We start from the raw sequence: 20,315 nt of genomic DNA, 5'->3' as shown, positions 1-20,315 counted from the left end.
CGTCCGCACTACACGATTTACACTAGACGCAGACAGTTGGGGTACACTGATTCCGTCCTAGGGGTTTTGGGATGGCGGCACTAACACTGTCAAATCCGTTGTAACCACGCTGACCGAGCGATCGCTGCGGGACTATGGCGTAAGCGAAAGAAGAAGAAAAGTGTGAATTTTTCTCAGTTAAGCTTTCAATCCTGACGAAGGGGATTGAGCTAATGGCCGCTACGATGCAGTGTCTTTCCGCCACACAAGCTCAGCCGCGTTCTCGGGCTATATACGGCGTGCGCGGCGGCAGTGAACGACCGCGGCGCAGCGGCGTGGGTGTCGCGCGCCGGCTGCGGCTGCCGGCGGCAGGTGCGCCGGTTTCCCGTTGCAGCACTGCAGCGGCGAGGCGGCGGACCCGCGCCGCATGCGGAATGCAGCAGTGGCAGCGGCCGCGGCCGCGGCGCACCCCGCCCCTCCGCCACTGCTGCCCTTGACCCCGTCCTGGAAGGGGAAGGGCGGCCGGCCGTTTCCCCCTGCGCTCCACGGAACCCGGCGGATGACTCCCGGAGTCGGCGCGCGCCCAGATTCTGCGGCGCCAGTGTCACGGCCGGTCCCCGGAAGTGTCAGCGAGGGGGAAACACGATGACGTCAGCCGGCAGCGTGCCGGCCAATGACGTCCTCTTCGGCGTATTCCACGACCGCCCGCTAGAATCGACCCCACTCACAGGAAGACAGGTCACGTGTCTCATTTCAAAACGGTTTTATTAAGGAAAATGGACACGAATACGATGCCATGAACCCGACACATATCACGATCAACCCTATGATCTAACACAATTCGGTTCTTTACAGCTCCGTTCCTTACGGAAACAGACAGGTATACAGTTACCTGTCGGTGTATGCGGTCGACGTATGTCGTCCCCAATCAGTTACACAACAAAATTTAAGGAAAAAGTAGATTGGAACTTCCTGGCAGATCAAAACTAAGTAGAAACTGAGTACAACTTCCAACAGCCAAAATGTGAATTGTACAGCATTTATTTCTTGCTTTCAGCAAGATACGTTTCCGTTATCAGATCATCTACAGTACATTTCACTGTCGTTCAAATGGATATTATAGCGTGTCCTACCATAGAACGATACTTCATCGACATGAGAACAAGCCGCGGGGGGTAGCCGCGCTGTCTCAGGCGCCTTGTCACAGTTCGCGCGGCCACCCCCGTCGGAGATTCGAGTCCTCCCTTGGCCATGGAAATGTGTGTGTGTTGTCCTTAGCGTAAGTTAGTTTAAGTTAGATTAAGTAATGAGTAAGCCTAGGGACCGATGACCTCAGCAGTCTGGTCTCATAGGAACTTACCACAAATTTCCAAGCCGGCCGGGGTGACCGAGCGGTTCTAGGCGCTACAGTTTGGAACCGCTCGACCGCTACGGTCGCAGGTTCGAATCCTGCCTCGGACATGGATGTGTGTGACGTCCTTAGGTTGGTTAGGTTTAAGTAGTTCTAAGTTCTAGGGGACTGATGACCGCAGCAGGCCCCATGTGCTCAGAGCCAGCCAAGAAATTTCCATTTTTTCAAAATAGTTCAAATGGCTCTGAGCACTATGGGACTAAACATCTGAGGTCATCAGTCCCCTAGAACTTAGAACTACTTAAACCTAACTAACCTAAGGACATCATACACATCCATGCCCGACGCGGGATTCGAACCTGCGACCGCAGCGGTGGCGCGATTCCAGATTGAAGGCCTTAGAACCGCTCGGCGACACCGGCCGGCCTCGATTTTTTCCATGACAACAATAGTATATCAGCAAGTGAACCATAAAATAACTATTAGATAAAACAACGTAAATATTGCACTAATCATGTTTTTACACTAACAGATGAAGACTCCTTCTGCTAATATACGAACATGAGATTGTATAATCAGTGCAATATGAATGAAGACTCATTCTGCTAATGTACGAAAATGAGATTGTATAACCAATGCAATATGAACGTTGTTTTATGTAACAGTTATATTTGACTTACTGATATACTATTGTGCTCGTGTTCATGAAGTATCCTTCTGTGATACGAGACGATATAATATACATTTGATCAAGTTTCAGCAAACTCTACTGGACAAGATCTGATGATGGCATCGTAGTTTGCAGAAACAGGTCATCACAATAAATGCTGTGCGATAGCGATCTTATCTGTTTGAAGTTCAGCTTCTGTTTTTACGTTAATTATATCACCTACTAACTTGATAATGTCAAGCATATATTAAAACTGTGTCGGACCGAGACTTCAAACTGGGCGTAGCCATTCGTGGAAAGTTGCGGGTAGTAGAAGAGGAACTGGAGGAAGTAAAGCGGCGAGAGTGGATCATGAACATGCTTGGATAGCTCAGTCCTCGAGAAATGTTAAAATATAAAGGTTTTTTTTTAATTTGTTGGCTTTTGCTTCAGCTCAGTAGAAGAAAGACGATACGAAAGTGTGTTTTAAGGTAAATGTCAGCCTTGATGATACGAAGTTAAGAAAACCACAACACCCAGTCCACGAGTGGAGAAAATCTCCGACCCGTCTGGGAATCGAACCCGGGTCTCTTCGGTTAGCAATCTGCCATGTTGACCCCGCAGCTACGGAGACGGATAACATATAAAGTTGTTTCGAAAAGGAACCGTAGCTGTTATATTGCGTCGAAGAGAAGTATTACACGTTACGCCTTACAAAACACAGATGAGGGATATAGCGTGAGAACCTAGCCATAGAAGGCTTCATTTTTGGTGAGAGGTAAGGAAATGAAAAAAAAAGGTTGGTGAAAGCACTGTCCACGAAAGGCAAAGATCGTTACTTCGAGTCCCGGTCCGGCACACAGTTTTAATCTACCAGGGAGTTTCAGATCAGAGCGTACTTTGCCACAGAGTGAGAATTCATGAAAATGGCTGTCCAACTATGAGATACAGAGAAGGGGGCCCATGTTTGGTGTGGATTCCTGAGGCAAAGTTTTGTACCACACAAGTTCGTATTCTTCGGGAATAACAGGGTTCAAATACTCATTTTTCTCCTCAAATCAATCCCGGATGGTGCTAGAAAGGTTCCCTTCAACATCCTACTATGGATTTCATTTTGCCTTCTTGTGTGACTTGAACTACTCTTGTTAATAACACGTGTGGTACAAATCATGCTAAAGTACGATTCTTGATGCGATACATGTCTCTAAGACGAGGAATAGCATGCTGAGGAGTTAAATAAAAAAACCTGTCACCGAAGAACCGAATAAAGCGTCCTATTGAACAGTACAAGACCGACAGTCTCTAGGTAGAAGTTACGAAATAGTATCTTGTGGCCGAATGCTTAATGCATTAGGTAAAAGAATGGATGGACGCTTCTCGTTGTTTCTCTTTGCTTATCTCTACTGAAAACAGAAGGAAGACTAGGGCTTTGGTGTCTTGTCGACGACTAGATTATTAGGGACAAATCCTCGGAAAATATAAATCTGGTTAACCGGACCGAGAGTTCAGTTCCGTCCTTCCCGAATACGAGCTCAGTGTCTACCTACTGGGCGTCTCACTTTCCGCTACTTAAACAAAGGCCGATCCCTGCGATTGTCTTTATCTAACGTAGCTAGTGATGCATCTCCTGTGTCGCCGAAGCAGTGTTATGGTTGCTATGGTTATGTGTTCACTTATGTGGTTCAAATCCACATTCGGACATTCTGAATGATTTTTTTAATCACTACACAAGACTGCCGGAAATATTCCATCAGTAAGTGCACGGTTGTCTATTTCCTTCTGCATCCTTACCCATCTGACCCGTCGCTCCAGCCTCTACTAATCACGACGTTGACACGACTTGAAGCGAACAGTTCTTTCTCACATTACGCGTCAATTAGACGCTTCTCTTCACTCGAAATACTATAGTAACTCTATATCGTCCACGTGACTACCTGAGAGAATCCTGCCCGATTAAGAATTCGAAGCGTTCTCTTCGGAATTTCAGCTAATGCGTTCCCTGGAACCTTTCCGTATCAGAGCGTTTCCGCCGCTAGCGCTGCGGGTGGACCGTGCCGACTGTCCTAACTACCACTCCAGCAAGCCAGTTTCTGGAATGCAGCGCGCTATGCGCTCTCTTCCAGGAATATTTCCGTTCCAGGAAGCAGATCGCGACAGCGAATGCTTTTCCGTACCTGTGCCGTTCCAGGTTGCCGGTCGCCGGGACTCGAGTGTCGGCAGAAGGCCGCTTTGGCCGCTGGAACGATAGGAATTCTTACTCGCACTTCTGAGCAGCGTCTCGTAGTAGCTCCCGAGAGAAAAGACTGGAAGCTGCGTTGGTAACTGCGCATTGCGAAGAACTGTACTACACACCTTCAAACCGCTGACGCCAGTCTTGGAAGGCTATTTAGTATCGAAGTTGGAAAAAGTTTGAATCATTTCTTTCCGTAAGCTAGGAACCCAGCTGGCGACCAAGGTAAAAAGAAGACGAATTAGTCGACCCACAGAGAGCGATAGGAAATATAATACATACTTTCGCTCTGCATGGACTACAGGCAGTGTGCTACATAGGTAACGCGGACACAAAGCTAAAATATTTTACGATTCTAGACGTAATGTCTGTTGTGAGGAGGCAGAGACAGCCAAGTATGTGACAGAGCTGATTCACTATTCCACTCGCATGATACAGTTACCAATACTATAACCCGTTTCGACCTTATTAGTCTTGTTTATTCTTTCCTACTGATTACCTACAGTAGTATCCAAGACGCATTAAGCATATGCTCGATTGTACAAAACAGTTTTCTAAGGAGTCAAGATTGGTCGCTATCAAAGTAGATGGAGATGTGTGATACTGAGTCGGCAAAAGCACGAGGTGCCTTCGAACAACTGTATATCGTGGGACAGAACGAACGAAACTCAGGATCTTCCAGAGTAACGATCAATCACTATTTCTTTGCGGCTGCAAAAGTGGACTGTAGCCAAAGAACTGCGGAGGAAACGAACGACTATTGCTAACAGAAGTCTGTGTTCCCGTGGTGATGTGAGATGGTCAAAATTCCGCAGGGAGTTAAGATCTCCGGAAACTAGCTAACTAGACCAATGTAAATCGCCGTGATAGAGTGAAGATGGTGCTAGTTTGGAATCACTCTCGTAAAAACAGTACGTGATGTCCCCAGATATCTGTTCGACTGGAACCTAAGTGGTAGGAGAACAAGTTACAGATTCTGGGTACCGTGAAAGAACACTACCTAGAAAAATCATTTAGAGCAGTTGCAAGACAATGACAGAAGTTAAGTCTCCTTCCTTGGATCGGTAATTTGTGGTTGTCTTGTGTTCCACGGATGATTAAATGGATGGTATGACGATGATATTTTGGTGTCAGAGCTTGTAAAACATGCCACAATCAGTACGTTAGGGTCTCTGAAAAAGACACTGTTGCCACGAAATTACTTTCGTCTGGCTATAACTGCGAGTTCTTTGATTGCTTTGAAGAAGTCTCAGCGACAGAAGTATAGCTCTTGCATTGGATCGGTAATCTATAGTTGTCTTGTGTTCCACTGGTGATTAAATGGATGAGATGATGATGATAATGGTGATACTTGGTTGCTAGAGCTTGTAACTCGTGCCCCAATCAGTACGATAGGGTCTTTGTAAAAGAAAATGTTGTTACCATACGAAACTACCTTCGTCTGATCATAACTTTACTATATAAATAATAAAAGATTTACTTAATTGTCTCACACTTTTTGCTACATGAGTGCTGGATAATGTACTACTGTCATTTATTAGCAAAACATCACTTTCACTAATTAATAAACTATTCTTTTCAAGTGCAACGTTCAATCTTAATGACGTACAAATGATCAGAAGCTTTTAGAACTCTTTGGTCCTACACTGTAATGTTGACTCCTTCAGATGGGGTCACGAACGTACCTGAGCTCTTCCATGCTCGGCACTACATTGACCTCAGTATGAGGACACTGCTACTGAGAGGAAGGCCTTGTCTTCTGCAGTGGCTCACTTTTTTTCGGATTGCAGCGTGCCCCCTCCTCCCCCCCCCCCCCCAATGTCTATGGTATATCGATATTTGCTATCGTTGGTCCTACTCTATAATACTGAATCTTTCAGATGGAGTCATCAACTGGCCTGAACTCTTGCATGCTCGACCTATGTTGATCTCAGTGTGAGGGCACTGCTATGCCGGCCGGTGTGGCCGTGCGGTTCTAGGCGCTTCAGTCTGGAACCGCGTGACCGCTACGGTCGCAGGTTCGAATCCTGCCTCGGGCATGGATGTGTGTGATGTCCTTAGGTTAATTACGTTTATGTAGTTCTAAGTTCTAGGGGACTGATGACCTCAGAAGTTGTCCCATAGTGCTCAGAGCCATGTGAACCATTTTTGGTACTGCTATGCTGAAAGGGAGGCGCAGTCTTCTGGCGTGCAGCCCATTGGATGTTAAGGGACTGCAGCGACTCCTCACTAATGTCTGTAGTATCGATATGTGTTGGCGGCTTTGCTACGGCTCCGCGATCACTGGACTACACCACAGACTGTTACAGCAAGTCGGGAGCCTGACAATAGCACTTTTGTGCGATTTCGTAGATATATTAAATAAAACTGTTATGAATGTTTTAATGAGGTCAGTTTAGAACGGTAGCTGATTAAGATACTAACGTGGAACGTCCAAGCAGAGAGATGGCACGAAGCTTTGGTTCAAATGGCTCTGAGCACTATGGGACTTAACTTCTGAGGCCATCAGTCCCCTAGAACTTAGAACTACTTAAACCTAACTAACCTAAGGACATGACACACATCCATGCCCGAAGCAGGATTCGAACCTGCGACCGTAGCGGTCGTGCGGTTCCAGACTGTAGCGCCTAGAACCGCTCGGCTACCCAGGCCCTTTTTTTTCTCACCATGTGGCATTCGGGGCGCTGCTGACGCGCGGACGGAGTGTCATTCCGTATGCTAATGCCGGGCAGGGCGGCGGTTAATGTGATTTCGCGTCTAATTGGAGGCGGGCCTCGGCGTGTGCGGCAGCTGCGAGGAAACCCTAATGGCGGCCGGCGCGCTAACTGTACCCGCCGCGGCTGGCGCCTGCTGTGCCATCGCCGCGCCGCGGGTCACTCACCCGCCCTTGCAGCCAGCGCTTCGCTTTCCGCGTGGGAGGAGCTCCACGCCGGATTCGGAGCTCGGCGGCGTTCTCAATTGGTTGACTCTATAATGGGAAAATCGTCCCGATCGCTCTTCTGTCTCTCATGTTGCGTGGTTTGTGTAACGAGCGAGTTGGCGTAGTGGCCAAGTCCATGGACTCGCGTACGACAAGAGCAGGTTTCGAATACCGGCTCGGTCATCCAGACTGAGATTTTTCGTGGTCCCGCTAAGGAGACTTAGACGAATGTTGGGACGCTTCGTCTGAAAAAGACAAGGCCGAAACCCTCCCCAGTCGTTATACCCTATTGGAGTTCGGTTCCAATTACCTCGTTATTAACGTGGACCATATCCTAATCTAGAATAAAATGCCAGCACCAGTTGCACTTTTATTTTAATTTTAAATGCTAGGACTGGTTTATCCAGTGCTATATGAGAGATGTCCTAAGAGACGTTCTCACGCTATGATGATGATGATGTCGCATACTCGAGGAGTGTAGGGGACGATGCGGGAGACCTGCACCGCCGTGCTAGGCAAGGTCCTAGTGGAGGTGGTTTGCCATTGGCTTCCTCCGACCGTAATGGGGATGAATGATAATTATGCAGACGGCACAACAACACCCAGTCATTTGGAGGCAGGAACAATCCCTGACCCCACTGGGAATCGAACCCAGGATCCCGTGCGCGGGAAGCGAGAACACTACTGCAAGACCATGAGCTGCGTTATAACCACTGAATAATCGCCTTGAGTGCCGTGGCCATTCTTCGTATTTAAAATGTCAGTTCAAATGGCTCTAAGCATTATGGGGCTTAACATCTCAGGTCTACGGTCGCAGGTTCGAATCCTGCCTCGGGCATGGATGTGTGTGATGTCCTTAGGTGAGTTAGGTTTAAGTAGTTCTAAGTTCTAGGGGACTGATGACCACAGATGTTAAGTCCCACAGTGCTCAGAGCCATTTGAACCATTTTGAACATCTCAGGTCATCAGTCCCCTAAACTTAGAACTACTTAAACCTAACTCACCTAAGGACATCACACACGTCCATCCCCGAGGCAGGATTAGAACCTGCGACCGTAGCAGCAGCGCGGTTCCGGACTGAAGCGCCTAGAACCGCTCGGTCACAGTTGCCGGCTAAAAATGACAGTGAAACTGGTGCTAATCAATACTACAGATGTGGAACCTCCATCACCATGGTACATATGCTGCATAAGAAAATAAACTCCTTCTTTATCGACTGTGGTGGCGCAGTGATTAGCACATTCTCGCATTCGGGAGGACGACGGTTCAAATCCGCGTTCGGCCATCCTGATTTAGGTTTACCGTGATTTTCCTAAATCACTTCAGGCAAATTCCGGGAAGGTTCCTTTGAAACGGCACAGCCGACCTCCTTCGCCATCCTTCCCTAATCCGATGGGACCATTGACTTCGTTCTTTGGCCCCCTCCCCCAAATCAACCAACCAGTCTAATCCTTCTTTCTTCTTTCGTATGATTGGAACCGCTGTCTTTGGTGCTCATAAGGTTCCCGCGTTTTTTGTAAGATACCAAGCATAAGCTACATCCATTAAAAGAGTTCTTTTCTCCTCGTTGACTTCTGTTATTTAACAATAAAGGGGCCGGCCGGAGTGGCCGTGAGGTTCTAGGTGCTACAGTCTGGACCGAGCGACAGCTACGGTCGCAGGTTCGAATCCCGCCTCGGGCATGGGTGTGCGTGATATCCATAGGTTAGTTAGGTTTACTTAGTTCTAAGTTCTAGGCGACTGATGACCTTAGAAGTTAAGTCGCATAGTGCTCAGAGCCATTTGAACAATAAAGGCGACTATTTGTCGCTACTTTACTATCATACAATGGAATGTAACAAAATGTTGCATAGTTTTAAATTCAAGTCTATAAATGGCTTACCTCAAGATGGGAGTACATTCTATATTTTCGTGACTAAAACAATAAAGTAGAGAGCCAATCAACACCTTATCATATTTCTGAAGCGAGATACAAAGAACAGAGATGCAGGGGAACAAAACCGAATAAAAAAGTGCGTTTTGCAGTAGTAATTATAATACCTGTCCTATTTTTCAAAAACTATTAAAGAACATTAAGAGCGCCAAGATTCAGCTAGATAATTAATTTGCATACCTTCTGCAGCCCACATTTTCGTTTACTCACAGTTTTTGCCCCTCCCAACAACGTTTCTCCCACTATGTGTTTTCCCGAAACTGCTTGACTTTAGTAAGGAAATAATGCCTTTGAAAACGATACAGATTATTACTTTCACCATCCTTCCCCAATACGAGCTTGTGCTTCATCTCTGATGACGCCGGCGTCGACGGGACATTTAACTCCTTTCGTTCTTCCCTGCTCTTCTTACTTGATGGTCACTTTAAGTGTTCCTAGATGTTGTATACATTTTGTCAATGGTTTAGCACTTGCAACAAAGTACGGAGCACGCACCCTAACTAAAATGCGTTTTTCAATAAATGTTACTGAGAAAGTTTGACATTTCCTCACTTCAGTTGCTGAACAACCACCTTGTGATCTACGAAAACCAGAAGGAAACCATTATCAGCAGGAGAAATCATATTGATTTCTGGTTAGAAATATTTTTATGTGGATGTCTTTTCTCGGCAATCCTTTCTTGCTTAGTACATTTAAATATCAAATTGTTACATCCTGAACTTTCATCAATATGATTTCTCCTGCTGATAATGGTTTCCTTCTGGATTTCGTAGATCACAAGGTGGTTGTTCAGCAACTGAAGTGAGGAAATGTCAAACTTTCTCAGTAACATTTATTGACAAAACGCATTTTTAGTTAGGGTGTGTGCTCCGCACTTTGTTGCAAGTGCTAAACCATTGACAAAATGTATACAACATTTATTACTAGATGGCGCTCGGTCTCGGTGCGAAGTAGGTCTTCCCTCCCGAGTTCCAAGTGCCATGAGTCAAAATTTCTTTCCATTTAACTGACGCACAATTTGTGTGGTCAGCAGAGTGCGTGTCAGCATTTCCTTGTATCAATAAAGCATCTTCGAAGTGGAAAGATATAAATTGGGCTTCAAAAATAGTAAAAAAAAAAAAATGTTCGAGGGGTGAGCAGACTAACCATTTCTTTCTCAACAGCAGTGGGAGTTTTACAGTAAACTCTACAACTTCATCTCCCAAGAATGGGTCTGTGTAAGAAACAGAAGCCAATACTGAGAGATTTTTTCCACGAATTTAATTTTGTTATTCTCTTTTAAAAATCTGAAAAGATATGGGAAATGGTATTTGTTGACTAAACTTGTACTAGTTAAAACATTACTGGTGTATTTATGTGCTTGTATCATCACAAATTAAAAGTAGTTCCTCAGTATTAATGGCACCTGAAACAAATCTTTCCTACAGGCACTTAGAACCAGACGGTTTTATTCTGATATAGCACCATTTTTAATGTATTATTTATATTCTAATTTGTCTCATTATTTGTTTGCAGTGGTGAGATGAGTAGCATAATTCCTCGGTTTCATGCTACGTTCCCAATGTTTTGTATAGAAATAAGTTATATACAAAAAGAGATACAATGTTTTTTTTTATTCTCCTGACAGATATGAGATTCAGCACTTAAAACATTTGACATTTCCATTACTCAGTTGACTAAATGGTTCTTTATATTGCGCTCAAAGCAAATAAATATACAGCGAATTGTTATGGATCACGTATCTCCTTAACTGCCAGTCGTGCAAGCGTTTGGCGCTCGTACCGTACGTCCATTCACGGGTTTGGAAGTCACCGTGCCACGAGATACGTAGCGCAGTTGAGCAGGCGCTCGTGAGCAGCGAAATTGATCAGATGGGAGCGCGAGTTGAGGAGAGGCGCTGTAAAGGCGAAAGCCGCGGCGACTCCGGTTCTGTGGGATCCACTCTCGCGTGGCGCCGGTAGAAGGCTCTGGCCGCGTGTAGTGTGTGGCGCGCGCCGTGCCACGCTACACGGCACGGCTTCCCTTCCGCCGCGCTGGCGTGCGCCGCGTTGCGCGGGACGTGGAAGTCACGGCTGGCGCAGGTCGACGACCCGCCGGCCCGGCCGAGTTCGTCCTCCCCCGCGGCGGGGGGGGGGGGGGGGGGGCGGTAAACATTACTCACGAGGAGTTCCCCCAGAGTCAACGCACTCGCCGCGGCGCCGGCGCTGACGTGCGCCCAGGAACTGGGTTACGGCGCCTCCCCGACACTTCCCATTTAATATTAGAAGCCAAGCCGCCGGGCAGCGCTGTTTCTCGCCGCTAATACTGCTATGACAGCGTCAGTCTTCTAGCCTCACGGTCACCCGACTCTTGACTGTAGATTGCTACAAAAGGCACTGCAGAACCTGCAACATCACACCTGTATAAGACTTAAGAACCTACACACAATTAACCTTTGCCCTAGCTCACTGATACTGGGTTCCCATCGTTAGGGCCGGTAGTCTATTGACTGGTGTCGCTGACCGCTAACAGCGCGATCCCATTAACATTAATGTACTGAAACGCCGTAGAAACTGGTATAGGCATGCGCATTCAAATACAGTGATATGTAAACAGGCAGAATACGGCGCTGCGGTCGGCAACGTCTATATAACAATGGTTCAAATTGCTCTGAGCACTATGGAACTTAACTTCTCAGGTCATCAGTCCCCTAGAACTTAGAACTACTTAAACCTAACTAACCTAAGGACACCACACACATCCATGCTCGAGGCAGGATTCGAACCTGCGACCGTAGCGGTCGCGCGGTTCCAGACTGCAGCGCCTAGAACCGTTCCGCCACCCCGGCCGGCCTTCTATATAAGACAGCAAGAGTCTGGCGCAGTTGTTAGATCGGTTACTGCTGCTACAATGGCAGGGTCTGAAGATTTAAGTGAATTTGAACGTAGTGTTATAGTCGGCGCACGAACGATGGAACACAGCATCTCCGAGGTACCGATGAAGTGGGGATTTTCCCGTACGACCATTTCACGAGTGTACCGTGATTATCAGGAATCCGATAAAACATCAAATCTCCCACATCGCTGCGGACGGAAAAAGATCCCGCAAGGACGGGACCTAAGACGACTGAAGAGAACGTTCAACGTGATAATAGTCCAACCCTTTCGCAAATTGCTGCAGGTTTCAGTGCTGCGCCATCAACAAGTGTCAACGTGCGAATCATTCAACGAAACATCATAAATATCGGGTTTCGGAGCCGAAGGCCCACTCGTGTGATGACTGCATGACACGCCGCCCGGAGTGGCCGTGCAGCTCTAGGTGCTACAGTCTGCAACCGAGCGACCGCTACGGTCGCAGGTTCGAATCCTGCCCCGGAAATGGATGTGTGTGATGTCCTTAGGTTAGTTAGGTTTAATTAGTTCTAAGTTCTAGGCGACTGATGACCTCAGAAGTTAAGTCACATAGTGCTCAGAGCCATTTGAACTGCATGACACAAAGATTTACGCCTCGCCTGGGCCCATCAACACCGACATTGGACTTTCGATGACAGGAAATTTGTTACCTGGTCGGACGAGTCTCCTTTCAAATTGCATCGGGCGGATGGACGTGTACGCATATGGAGACAACCTCACGAATCCATGAACTCGTAACGTTATGTTCGACTGTTCGCCTCGGGAACAGACAACGAACGAGTTGTCGCAGTAGAAAGAGTTACACATTTGGGAAGACACCTATTGAGACGCTCTTCCAACCATTCAGATCTCTTAAAGGCACATGCCGGCTTGGTTCGTTGGAAAAACACACAGCAGATTTCCTTCCCAAATCTCACGAGAATATCTTCGACGGGACGTGAAATATTGATTTTCGCATCTGGCTTCATCATACTGATAAAAAATAATAACTTAAATGATTTTAGGAATTTGTCGAGGGTGTACTGTGTAACTTGCTTTTCTAAAAAACTTATTTCTTTCTCCGAATACGTTTTCGCAAGCAACGGCCTTGCCGCAGTGGTTACACCGGTTCCCGTGAGATCAGCAAAGTTAAGCGCTGTCGGGCATGGTCGGCACTTGGATGGGTGACCATCCAGGCCGCCATGCGCTGCTGCCATTTTTCGTGGTGCACTCAGCCTCGTGATGCCAATTGAGGAGCTCCTCGACCGATTAGTAGCGGCTTCGGTCAAGAATACCGTTATAACGACCGGGAGAGCAGTGTGCTGACCCCACGCTTCTCCTATCCGCATCCTCCACTGAGGATGACACGGCGGTCGGATGGTCCCGGTAGGCCACTCGTGGCCTGAAGACGGAGCGTGAATACGTTTCTCGTAGCAGCTGTTGTACTGCTAGCCTGCCACTTGCCGATCCTCGGAGCCTGGTGTTACGGAAATAATGCGCGGAGCCAACGCTCTGCATAGGGATGTGGCCTGCTCCAGAAATGAGCCATGCATATGTAGCGGTCCACCCATCCATTACACTACATTAGCGAGGCGCATTCCAGGCGACCAGGTGTTACTCGCTGCGGCATTTCGGCAATGTCGGGGCGGATTATTGAGTCTCGGCGGGCAGCTTGCGGTCACACGGCAGAGCGAGTGCTCTGCACACATGGAGTTGGTATCGTTAGCAGCTTTCCAGAAGTTGCCCGTTCCGGTCCGCCGGGCAGCCTAGAACCAGCGTCTTGGCAGGAAGAAGGTATGGCCACGCCAGGCATCGACTCTGGAAAATACAGTCCAGATGTCTCTGACGTGTTTCCATCCCACTGACATAAGTCTGGAAAAATGCCTTACACCTTCAGAAGAAAAACTGTTAAGAGGGATCGCTGAATAAGATGTTTACAGGAAATGGATGACAAAGCGGGGTACTGAGTCTTCTACAGCTCCGTCTTCAGGCCACGAGTGGCCTACCGGGACCATCCGACTGCCGTGTCATCCTCAGTGGAGGATGCGGATAGCAGGGGCGTGGGGTCAGCAAACTGCTCTCCCGGTCGTTATGATGGTATTCTTGACCGAAGCCGCTACTATTCGGCCGAGTAGCTCCTCAATGGGCATCACGAGGCTGAGTGCACCCCGAAAAATGCAACAGCGCATGGCGGCCTGGATGGTCATCCATCCAAGTGCCGACCACGCCCGACAGAGCTTAACTTCGGTGATCTCACGGGAACCGGCGTATCCACTGCGGCAAGGCCGTTGCCTTGAGTCTTCTACTTGTAGACATATTTCGCAAACCATCTTATGGTATGTGGTGGAGGGTACTTTACCCACACTTTACCTGCACCACTCGCGAACGAGGCACGGGAAAAACGACTGTTGGTGATCATCGTGTGAACACGAATCTGTCTGGTTTTACCTTCGTTGTCTTTTCGCGAGATGTACGTAGCAGGAAGCTGACAATAAACCACACGGCGATGGATAACGCCTGTCTTGTAGCATCTGCCATTGGAGTTGGATGTGCTTCTCTGCGATGCTTTCACGTTAACTAACTCAAGGTGTGACGAAATGAGCTTCTTTTCTTTGGATCTTCATTGTTTTTCTCTATCAGACCTATCTGATACTGAATCGAGACGATTAATATTCAAACACTGGTCGAAGTAGGGTTTTGTAAGCTACCTCCTTGGTGGCTGGACTACACTTCCTGAAGATTCTTCCAATGAATCTCTAGCCTTCCCTTACCTGCGTTTAGTTTTATGTTGTCGTTACATTTTAAATCGGTCTATATGCATACTGCATGGTATGTAAGGGGTATGAGTGCTTCCAATGATTGTTCTGCAAGCGTGCAATCATGCAGTAGTGGGTCTTTCTGCTTATTTTTGCGTAATAGCTTACATTTTTTTTTCACCTTGCGCGAAGCGTCGATCGTTTGCGGGTCTTCCTACATTTCGCTACTTCTTTCTATACAACTCGCCGGCCGAAGTGGCCGAGAGGTTCTAGGCGCTACAGTCTGGAACCGCGCGACCGCTGCGGTGGCAGGTTCGAATCCTGCATCGGGCATGGATGTGTGTGATGTCCTTAGGTTAGTTTAAGTAGTTGTAAGTTCTAGGGGACTTATGACCTCAGCAGTTGAGTCCCATAGTGCTCAGAGCCATCTTTCTACACAACAACATCATCGGCGAAAATGCTCCTGATGGAGCTTACGAAGTTAATAATAATCATTATCATTATTATAATGATTATTATAATTTACAGTGACTCAACGCTCTGGTACAGGTCTTTTCACTGGACACCATCCAGCCAGCTTGCGTGACCCTAACCTCCCCCCTTATCCAAACAGGAAAAGGGACCCTATAGCCTTGCGAGTGATCCGAACCACATGTCGATTCTGGCCTCTCCTCACATTGTTGAGAGCTGAATACTAGGTACAGCGCAGAGCGAAAAATCCATGGTCCGACCGGGATTCTAACAAGCGATTTCTCGGTTTCCAGGCACTTCTTTCTTTCGAACTGTTTCGTCGTCGGTTTCTTGTCAGTGGATCTCTAAGGATGTGACTTGATGTTTAATCGTTAAAAAAATCGGTTAATATTTTTATTACAGGGGTTTGCTAGCGCCCTGACGGAGCTACCGCGCCGTCATCAGTAGACCACCCGGTCTCAATGATTTATATGTATTGTGTACATGAAAGGTCTTAAGAGTAAGACTGTTTTCAGTCTCACAAGTAAAATGGAAGCACATGTATATACTTGAGACAATCACCCCGTTAACTCCGTCCGACCAGACCTCGGAAGGCCCAACGGACCGACTGACCGCCATGTCATCCTCAGCCAACAGGTGCCACTCTCCTGGTCGTTGTCAGTTTTTGTGACCGGAGCCGCTACTTCTTGGTCAAGTAGCGACCCAATTGATCTCACAAGGGCTGAGTGCAGCCTGCTTGCCAACAGAGCTCTGCAGACCCGGACGGTCACCCATCCTGCGGCTAGCCAAGCCCGACAGCGCTGAACTTCGGTGACCTGACGGGAACCGGTGTTAGCAATAGCCAAGGCCGTTGGCCCTTATTCCTTTACGTATAGTTAAATTTCTTCACACATCAGCTTCGTATTCGAAAACAATTACACAGTCTACACATTACTCGACGTAAATTATCCTGAAATCGAACACTTTGATGAAGATAGTAGATTTTAAGAGTAAGTCCAAAGGGTAATCGGTTTCTGAGCCTTGAGCAGATTCCCTGTGATACAGCGGAATCTTACAAACATGGCTTGTTGTAAGAGCGGGCATTATGCGTACGAGGGTTGCCCAATACGGAGCGTAGCACCTCGGAATACCGGTAACACACAGCACCCTGGAGTACTATTGAGGATCCTGGCGACCGGCCGTTCACCTTGTGAGCCGGGGTCGGCGTCGGCGCCGAACTGCACGCTGCCCTTATTCTGATGTGATTCACGTTTGTCCGCGGATCAGGGCCACCGCGCCAACTTCCGCAGTGGGGGAAGAACGCTGCGTCACGCGGTGACGGGGCGCTGCCGCGCCAGCCGGCCACTTATTAAGTCGCCCGCACTCAGCCGCGGTACTCACTGTTAACGGGCAAACAGCGGTGACCATCACTACCGGCGTAATGCCAGGCTAGAGTTCTCTGTAACGCGCCACTTACCTCCTCCTTACGTCACGTCTGACACACGATACTCAGAAGTAACACTACCCGAGGGATGCACTTCGAATTTGATCGGATTTGAATATATTATAGTAAGCCCTTCGTATTCAGGCCACAAGTGGCCTACCGGGACCATCCGACCGCCGTGTCATCCTCAGATGAGGATGCGGATAGGAGGGGCGTGGGGTCAGCACACCGCTCTCCCGATCGTTATGATGGTATTCTTGACCGAAGCCGCTACTATTCGGCCGAGTAGCTCCTCAATGGGCATCACGAGGCTGAGTGCACCCCGAAAAATGGCAACAGCGCATGACAGCCTGGATGGTCACCCATCCAAGTGCCGACCACGCCCGACAGCGCTTAACTTCGGTGATCTCACGGGAACCGGTGTATCCACTGCGGCAAGGCCGTTGCCACTTGAATATATTGTAGTGTAGAGGGAAACAAGAGACACATATTTTATTATACGTGCCCATACTGCCGTTAAGGGAGTGAAACACCGCCTTGAAAAAAGTGAATGAGTACCATCGAAACGGTAACAGATACAACAAAAATTTCAAATAAAAGTTCTATGATTTTAATGTACGTTACAAAGGTGCATCCAGATTTGTCAAAAAATCCATTTTTTTCGAAATCCCATCTTCCCCAATATTTTGTTTCTCATTTTGACATTTGACTAACAGCATAACGTATAGACATCATCGCTATACGAAATTCAATCATATGATTCCAGAGAAGGATTAGTCAAAAATGAGCTAGAAATATCTCTGTATCAAAGTGCTTTCAGCATTTTTTGACCCGAAAAATTCTTTCTCGTTACTTATTGTTTCGAGGGTATTCATTCATAAATAATAAACTCAGTATGTTCAGCGGGATGTTTCACCCCTTCACTGCAGTATTGGCACGTATAAGAAAATACGTATCTCTTGTTTTGCTCTACACCGCAACATCTTCAAAGCTAATCAAAATCAAAGAGTATCCGTTGGGTCAATAAACTAGGACAAGGCGAACACAACACCCAACATCTCCCCTAAGAATCGTCTTGCTCATGTTGTGCTCCATTTGTAATGACTTGCCTGTAGAAAACATGTTCGACCGTGACAAAAAAAAATTACGACTTTGCTAACGCCGGTCACACGTGATTTAAGAGAGAGGTGAGTAGCGCGCTACCAGAGAACGCTTCCAGTTTTCCACTTTCCCTGTTATATTGGCGAAAAGTTAGTGGCAGGAACGTAAACTTTCACATTGGCTCTAATGTCTCTGTTCTTTTTTTTTTTTTTTCTTTGTGTTTGTTCGGCGCTTCGTATGTGGGAAGAAATAACATATTACCCGTTTCTTTTCTAAACGTATATTCACGGAATTTCAATTTCTTGGCCAGAGCCGGAGCACTGCAACTGTTTTTAATTTAGATCTGGGACAGTACACCCCAGACTAAGAGAGGAAGCTGCAATGTATGTCTAAGTATACTTATTTATGTGTATACCTCAATAAATTTGGTGACTTGCACGAGATGTTCAGTTTGCCTACGTCGTTGCCGATTTCATGCGATAATCTATCGGCTGCAGTGAACAATGAAGATACTAGTTCTCCCAGGAGAAATATAAGCGATATTTATGCCCATGGATTGGCTTCCTCCAGCTAGGCGGTTCTGTCCGGAACCGCGTTGCTGCTACGGTCGCAGTTTCGAATCCTGCCTCGGGCATCAATGTGTGTGCCGTCCTTAGGGTAGTTAGGTTTAAGTAGTTCTAAGTCTAGGGACTGATGACCTCAGATGTTAAGTCCTATAGTGCTCAGAGCCATTTGAACCATTTGAACCTCCAGCTAGGTAAGCGGGTTAAGGGCATGATGATGCTCATTTTTTCTGGAACTGGGAGGCAATTTGGGTAGCAGCCACTACCTCAAGTATCTTTTTGGAGCACAGGGCTAGTAGAACAGCAATAGTGAGTGGAGCATGGCTCACAGTGTAATTGTGAGACTCCGCCGGCGGCCCGGAGATTTCTCTCTCGGTTTACCTCAGCGTAGCCTACAAACGGCCACTCACGCGCCGTACTGACACTGACATTTTCCTCCGGCCGCGAGGCCACTTAACTGGTTTCCGCACTCAGTAAAGTGTTACATACGAACCTTCGAGACGTCGCTTAATGTCGTACTTCATGGATTTCCCAAGCAAGCAGAGAACGTAAGATAAATGGCTAATGCTACTTAAGTTGGTATACCGTGCCACAAAAATACCGAGAGACTAGCTTTGCTTATAGTATGAACCTGATTTGTTATTGTGCATTTTGTAAATGTTCGGTATACCAAATTTGTTCCATTACTCTATTTTTTTCTTTTTTTATGAGGTATTGATATTCCTCTCGAGACTGCTTGATATTGTGTAACTTAAACCCAGTAAAATTGCAAATGATTTGACTACAGGACGTCATAGTATTCCTAAGTTGTACTGTCGTAGCTAATTATTTAATATTAAAGGTAAAGTTTTTCAACAGGAAAGCACGACCCGATATATGGCGTCGTTAACCATGGTCCTCTCAGTGCCAAGAATGAAACGTTTTGCGATGACACTTATCATCGGTGGAGACAGAATGTTCAATGCTCTAAACTAGTGTTACTCAATCTGGTCCCTATCCCCACCTAGTGGACGTTCCGGCTGTGTTTTCATAAAATTTTGACATAAAATATTTGCTAGTTAATTATCATTATACACCTTAACCTTCTTCATAAACTCCGTAAGATAAAGTTACTTCCGTGCTTTATAAGTCACCATTACTGAAAAGCATTGGCCGGTTACAAAATGTTACCGCTAACAGAGATGCCAAAGTGGCGGCAGGTAAAAAAGGTTTACTAACCGTGTAACCTAATAAAAGATTAGATACAGCCTGTTTCCAGAAGATTTTGAATGTGTTTCATGTCCCTTTCTCTAACTAAACATAATTGAAAACACATGTTTCCTGTGTGCGCCATATACTGAAGATAGACAGAATGGCAGTAACTCGTCGCCAAGGATTCTGTGCCTTGTCAAAGAAATATATTACAGAAAAATTGGCAAATTAATTAGGTCTTATGTTGTTGATTTATTAATCCATTTGTAACATAAGTGGTTGATAGTATTACACACTATCGGCGTAGACATTACTTACTGATACAAATATTCGCGAATCTACGTTTGTTAAAAGCGTCTGTTTATTCATGTATAAGCGAAAATGAAAACGTGTTCATTGCAGAAATGTTTTTGACCCATATGTAGTTCCACTAAATGATGACTTAAAAACCTGACACAGACTTGTATTGGAACAAAATTGTTAAGCCTTCCGTGGACACATGTTAACAAACTGCCTGTTGGTTTCTGTCTCGGGTTCTTCGGCCGACGTTAGTTTCATGATTTTTCTGACTTTTCGCCAAGTGTCTGGTATTGTCAAAGCTTCAGCTTCCGTTGCTGGTGGTGTATTGGAGTCGAGCTCTCGCGCCAGGTACATACATACATTCTGCTGCGGCATTGGACGGTGAAGCTTTGACAATGCCAGCCACTCGTGCTGGAGAAACGTTAGAAAAATCATCAAATAAACGTCGGCCGAAAAACCCGAGACAGAAGCCAACAGGCAATTTGTGTTATAGTGGAACTTAATAAAATGTTCAAATGTGTGTGAAATCTTATGGGACTTAACTGCTAAGCTCATCAGTCCCTAAGCTTACTCACTAC

At 46.6% G+C, this 20,315-nt stretch overlaps 1 protein-coding gene and 1 pseudogene across 3 annotated transcripts in view; one reads left to right on the top strand and one right to left on the bottom strand.

The window, feature by feature from the left end:
• The window catches only part of LOC126473201 (ecdysone-inducible protein E75), a 488,568-nt gene that overhangs the window by 394,484 nt on the left and 73,769 nt on the right, over positions 1-20,315 (top strand). The window lies entirely within an intron of this gene.
• Positions 16,913-17,030, bottom strand: LOC126475983 (5S ribosomal RNA; annotated as a pseudogene).

The sequence above is a fragment of the Schistocerca serialis genome, chromosome 4 (assembly GCF_023864345.2).
Source record: "Schistocerca serialis cubense isolate TAMUIC-IGC-003099 chromosome 4, iqSchSeri2.2, whole genome shotgun sequence".
NCBI lineage: Eukaryota > Metazoa > Arthropoda > Insecta > Orthoptera > Acrididae > Schistocerca > Schistocerca serialis.
This window is presented reverse-complemented; position numbering and strand designations above follow the sequence as displayed.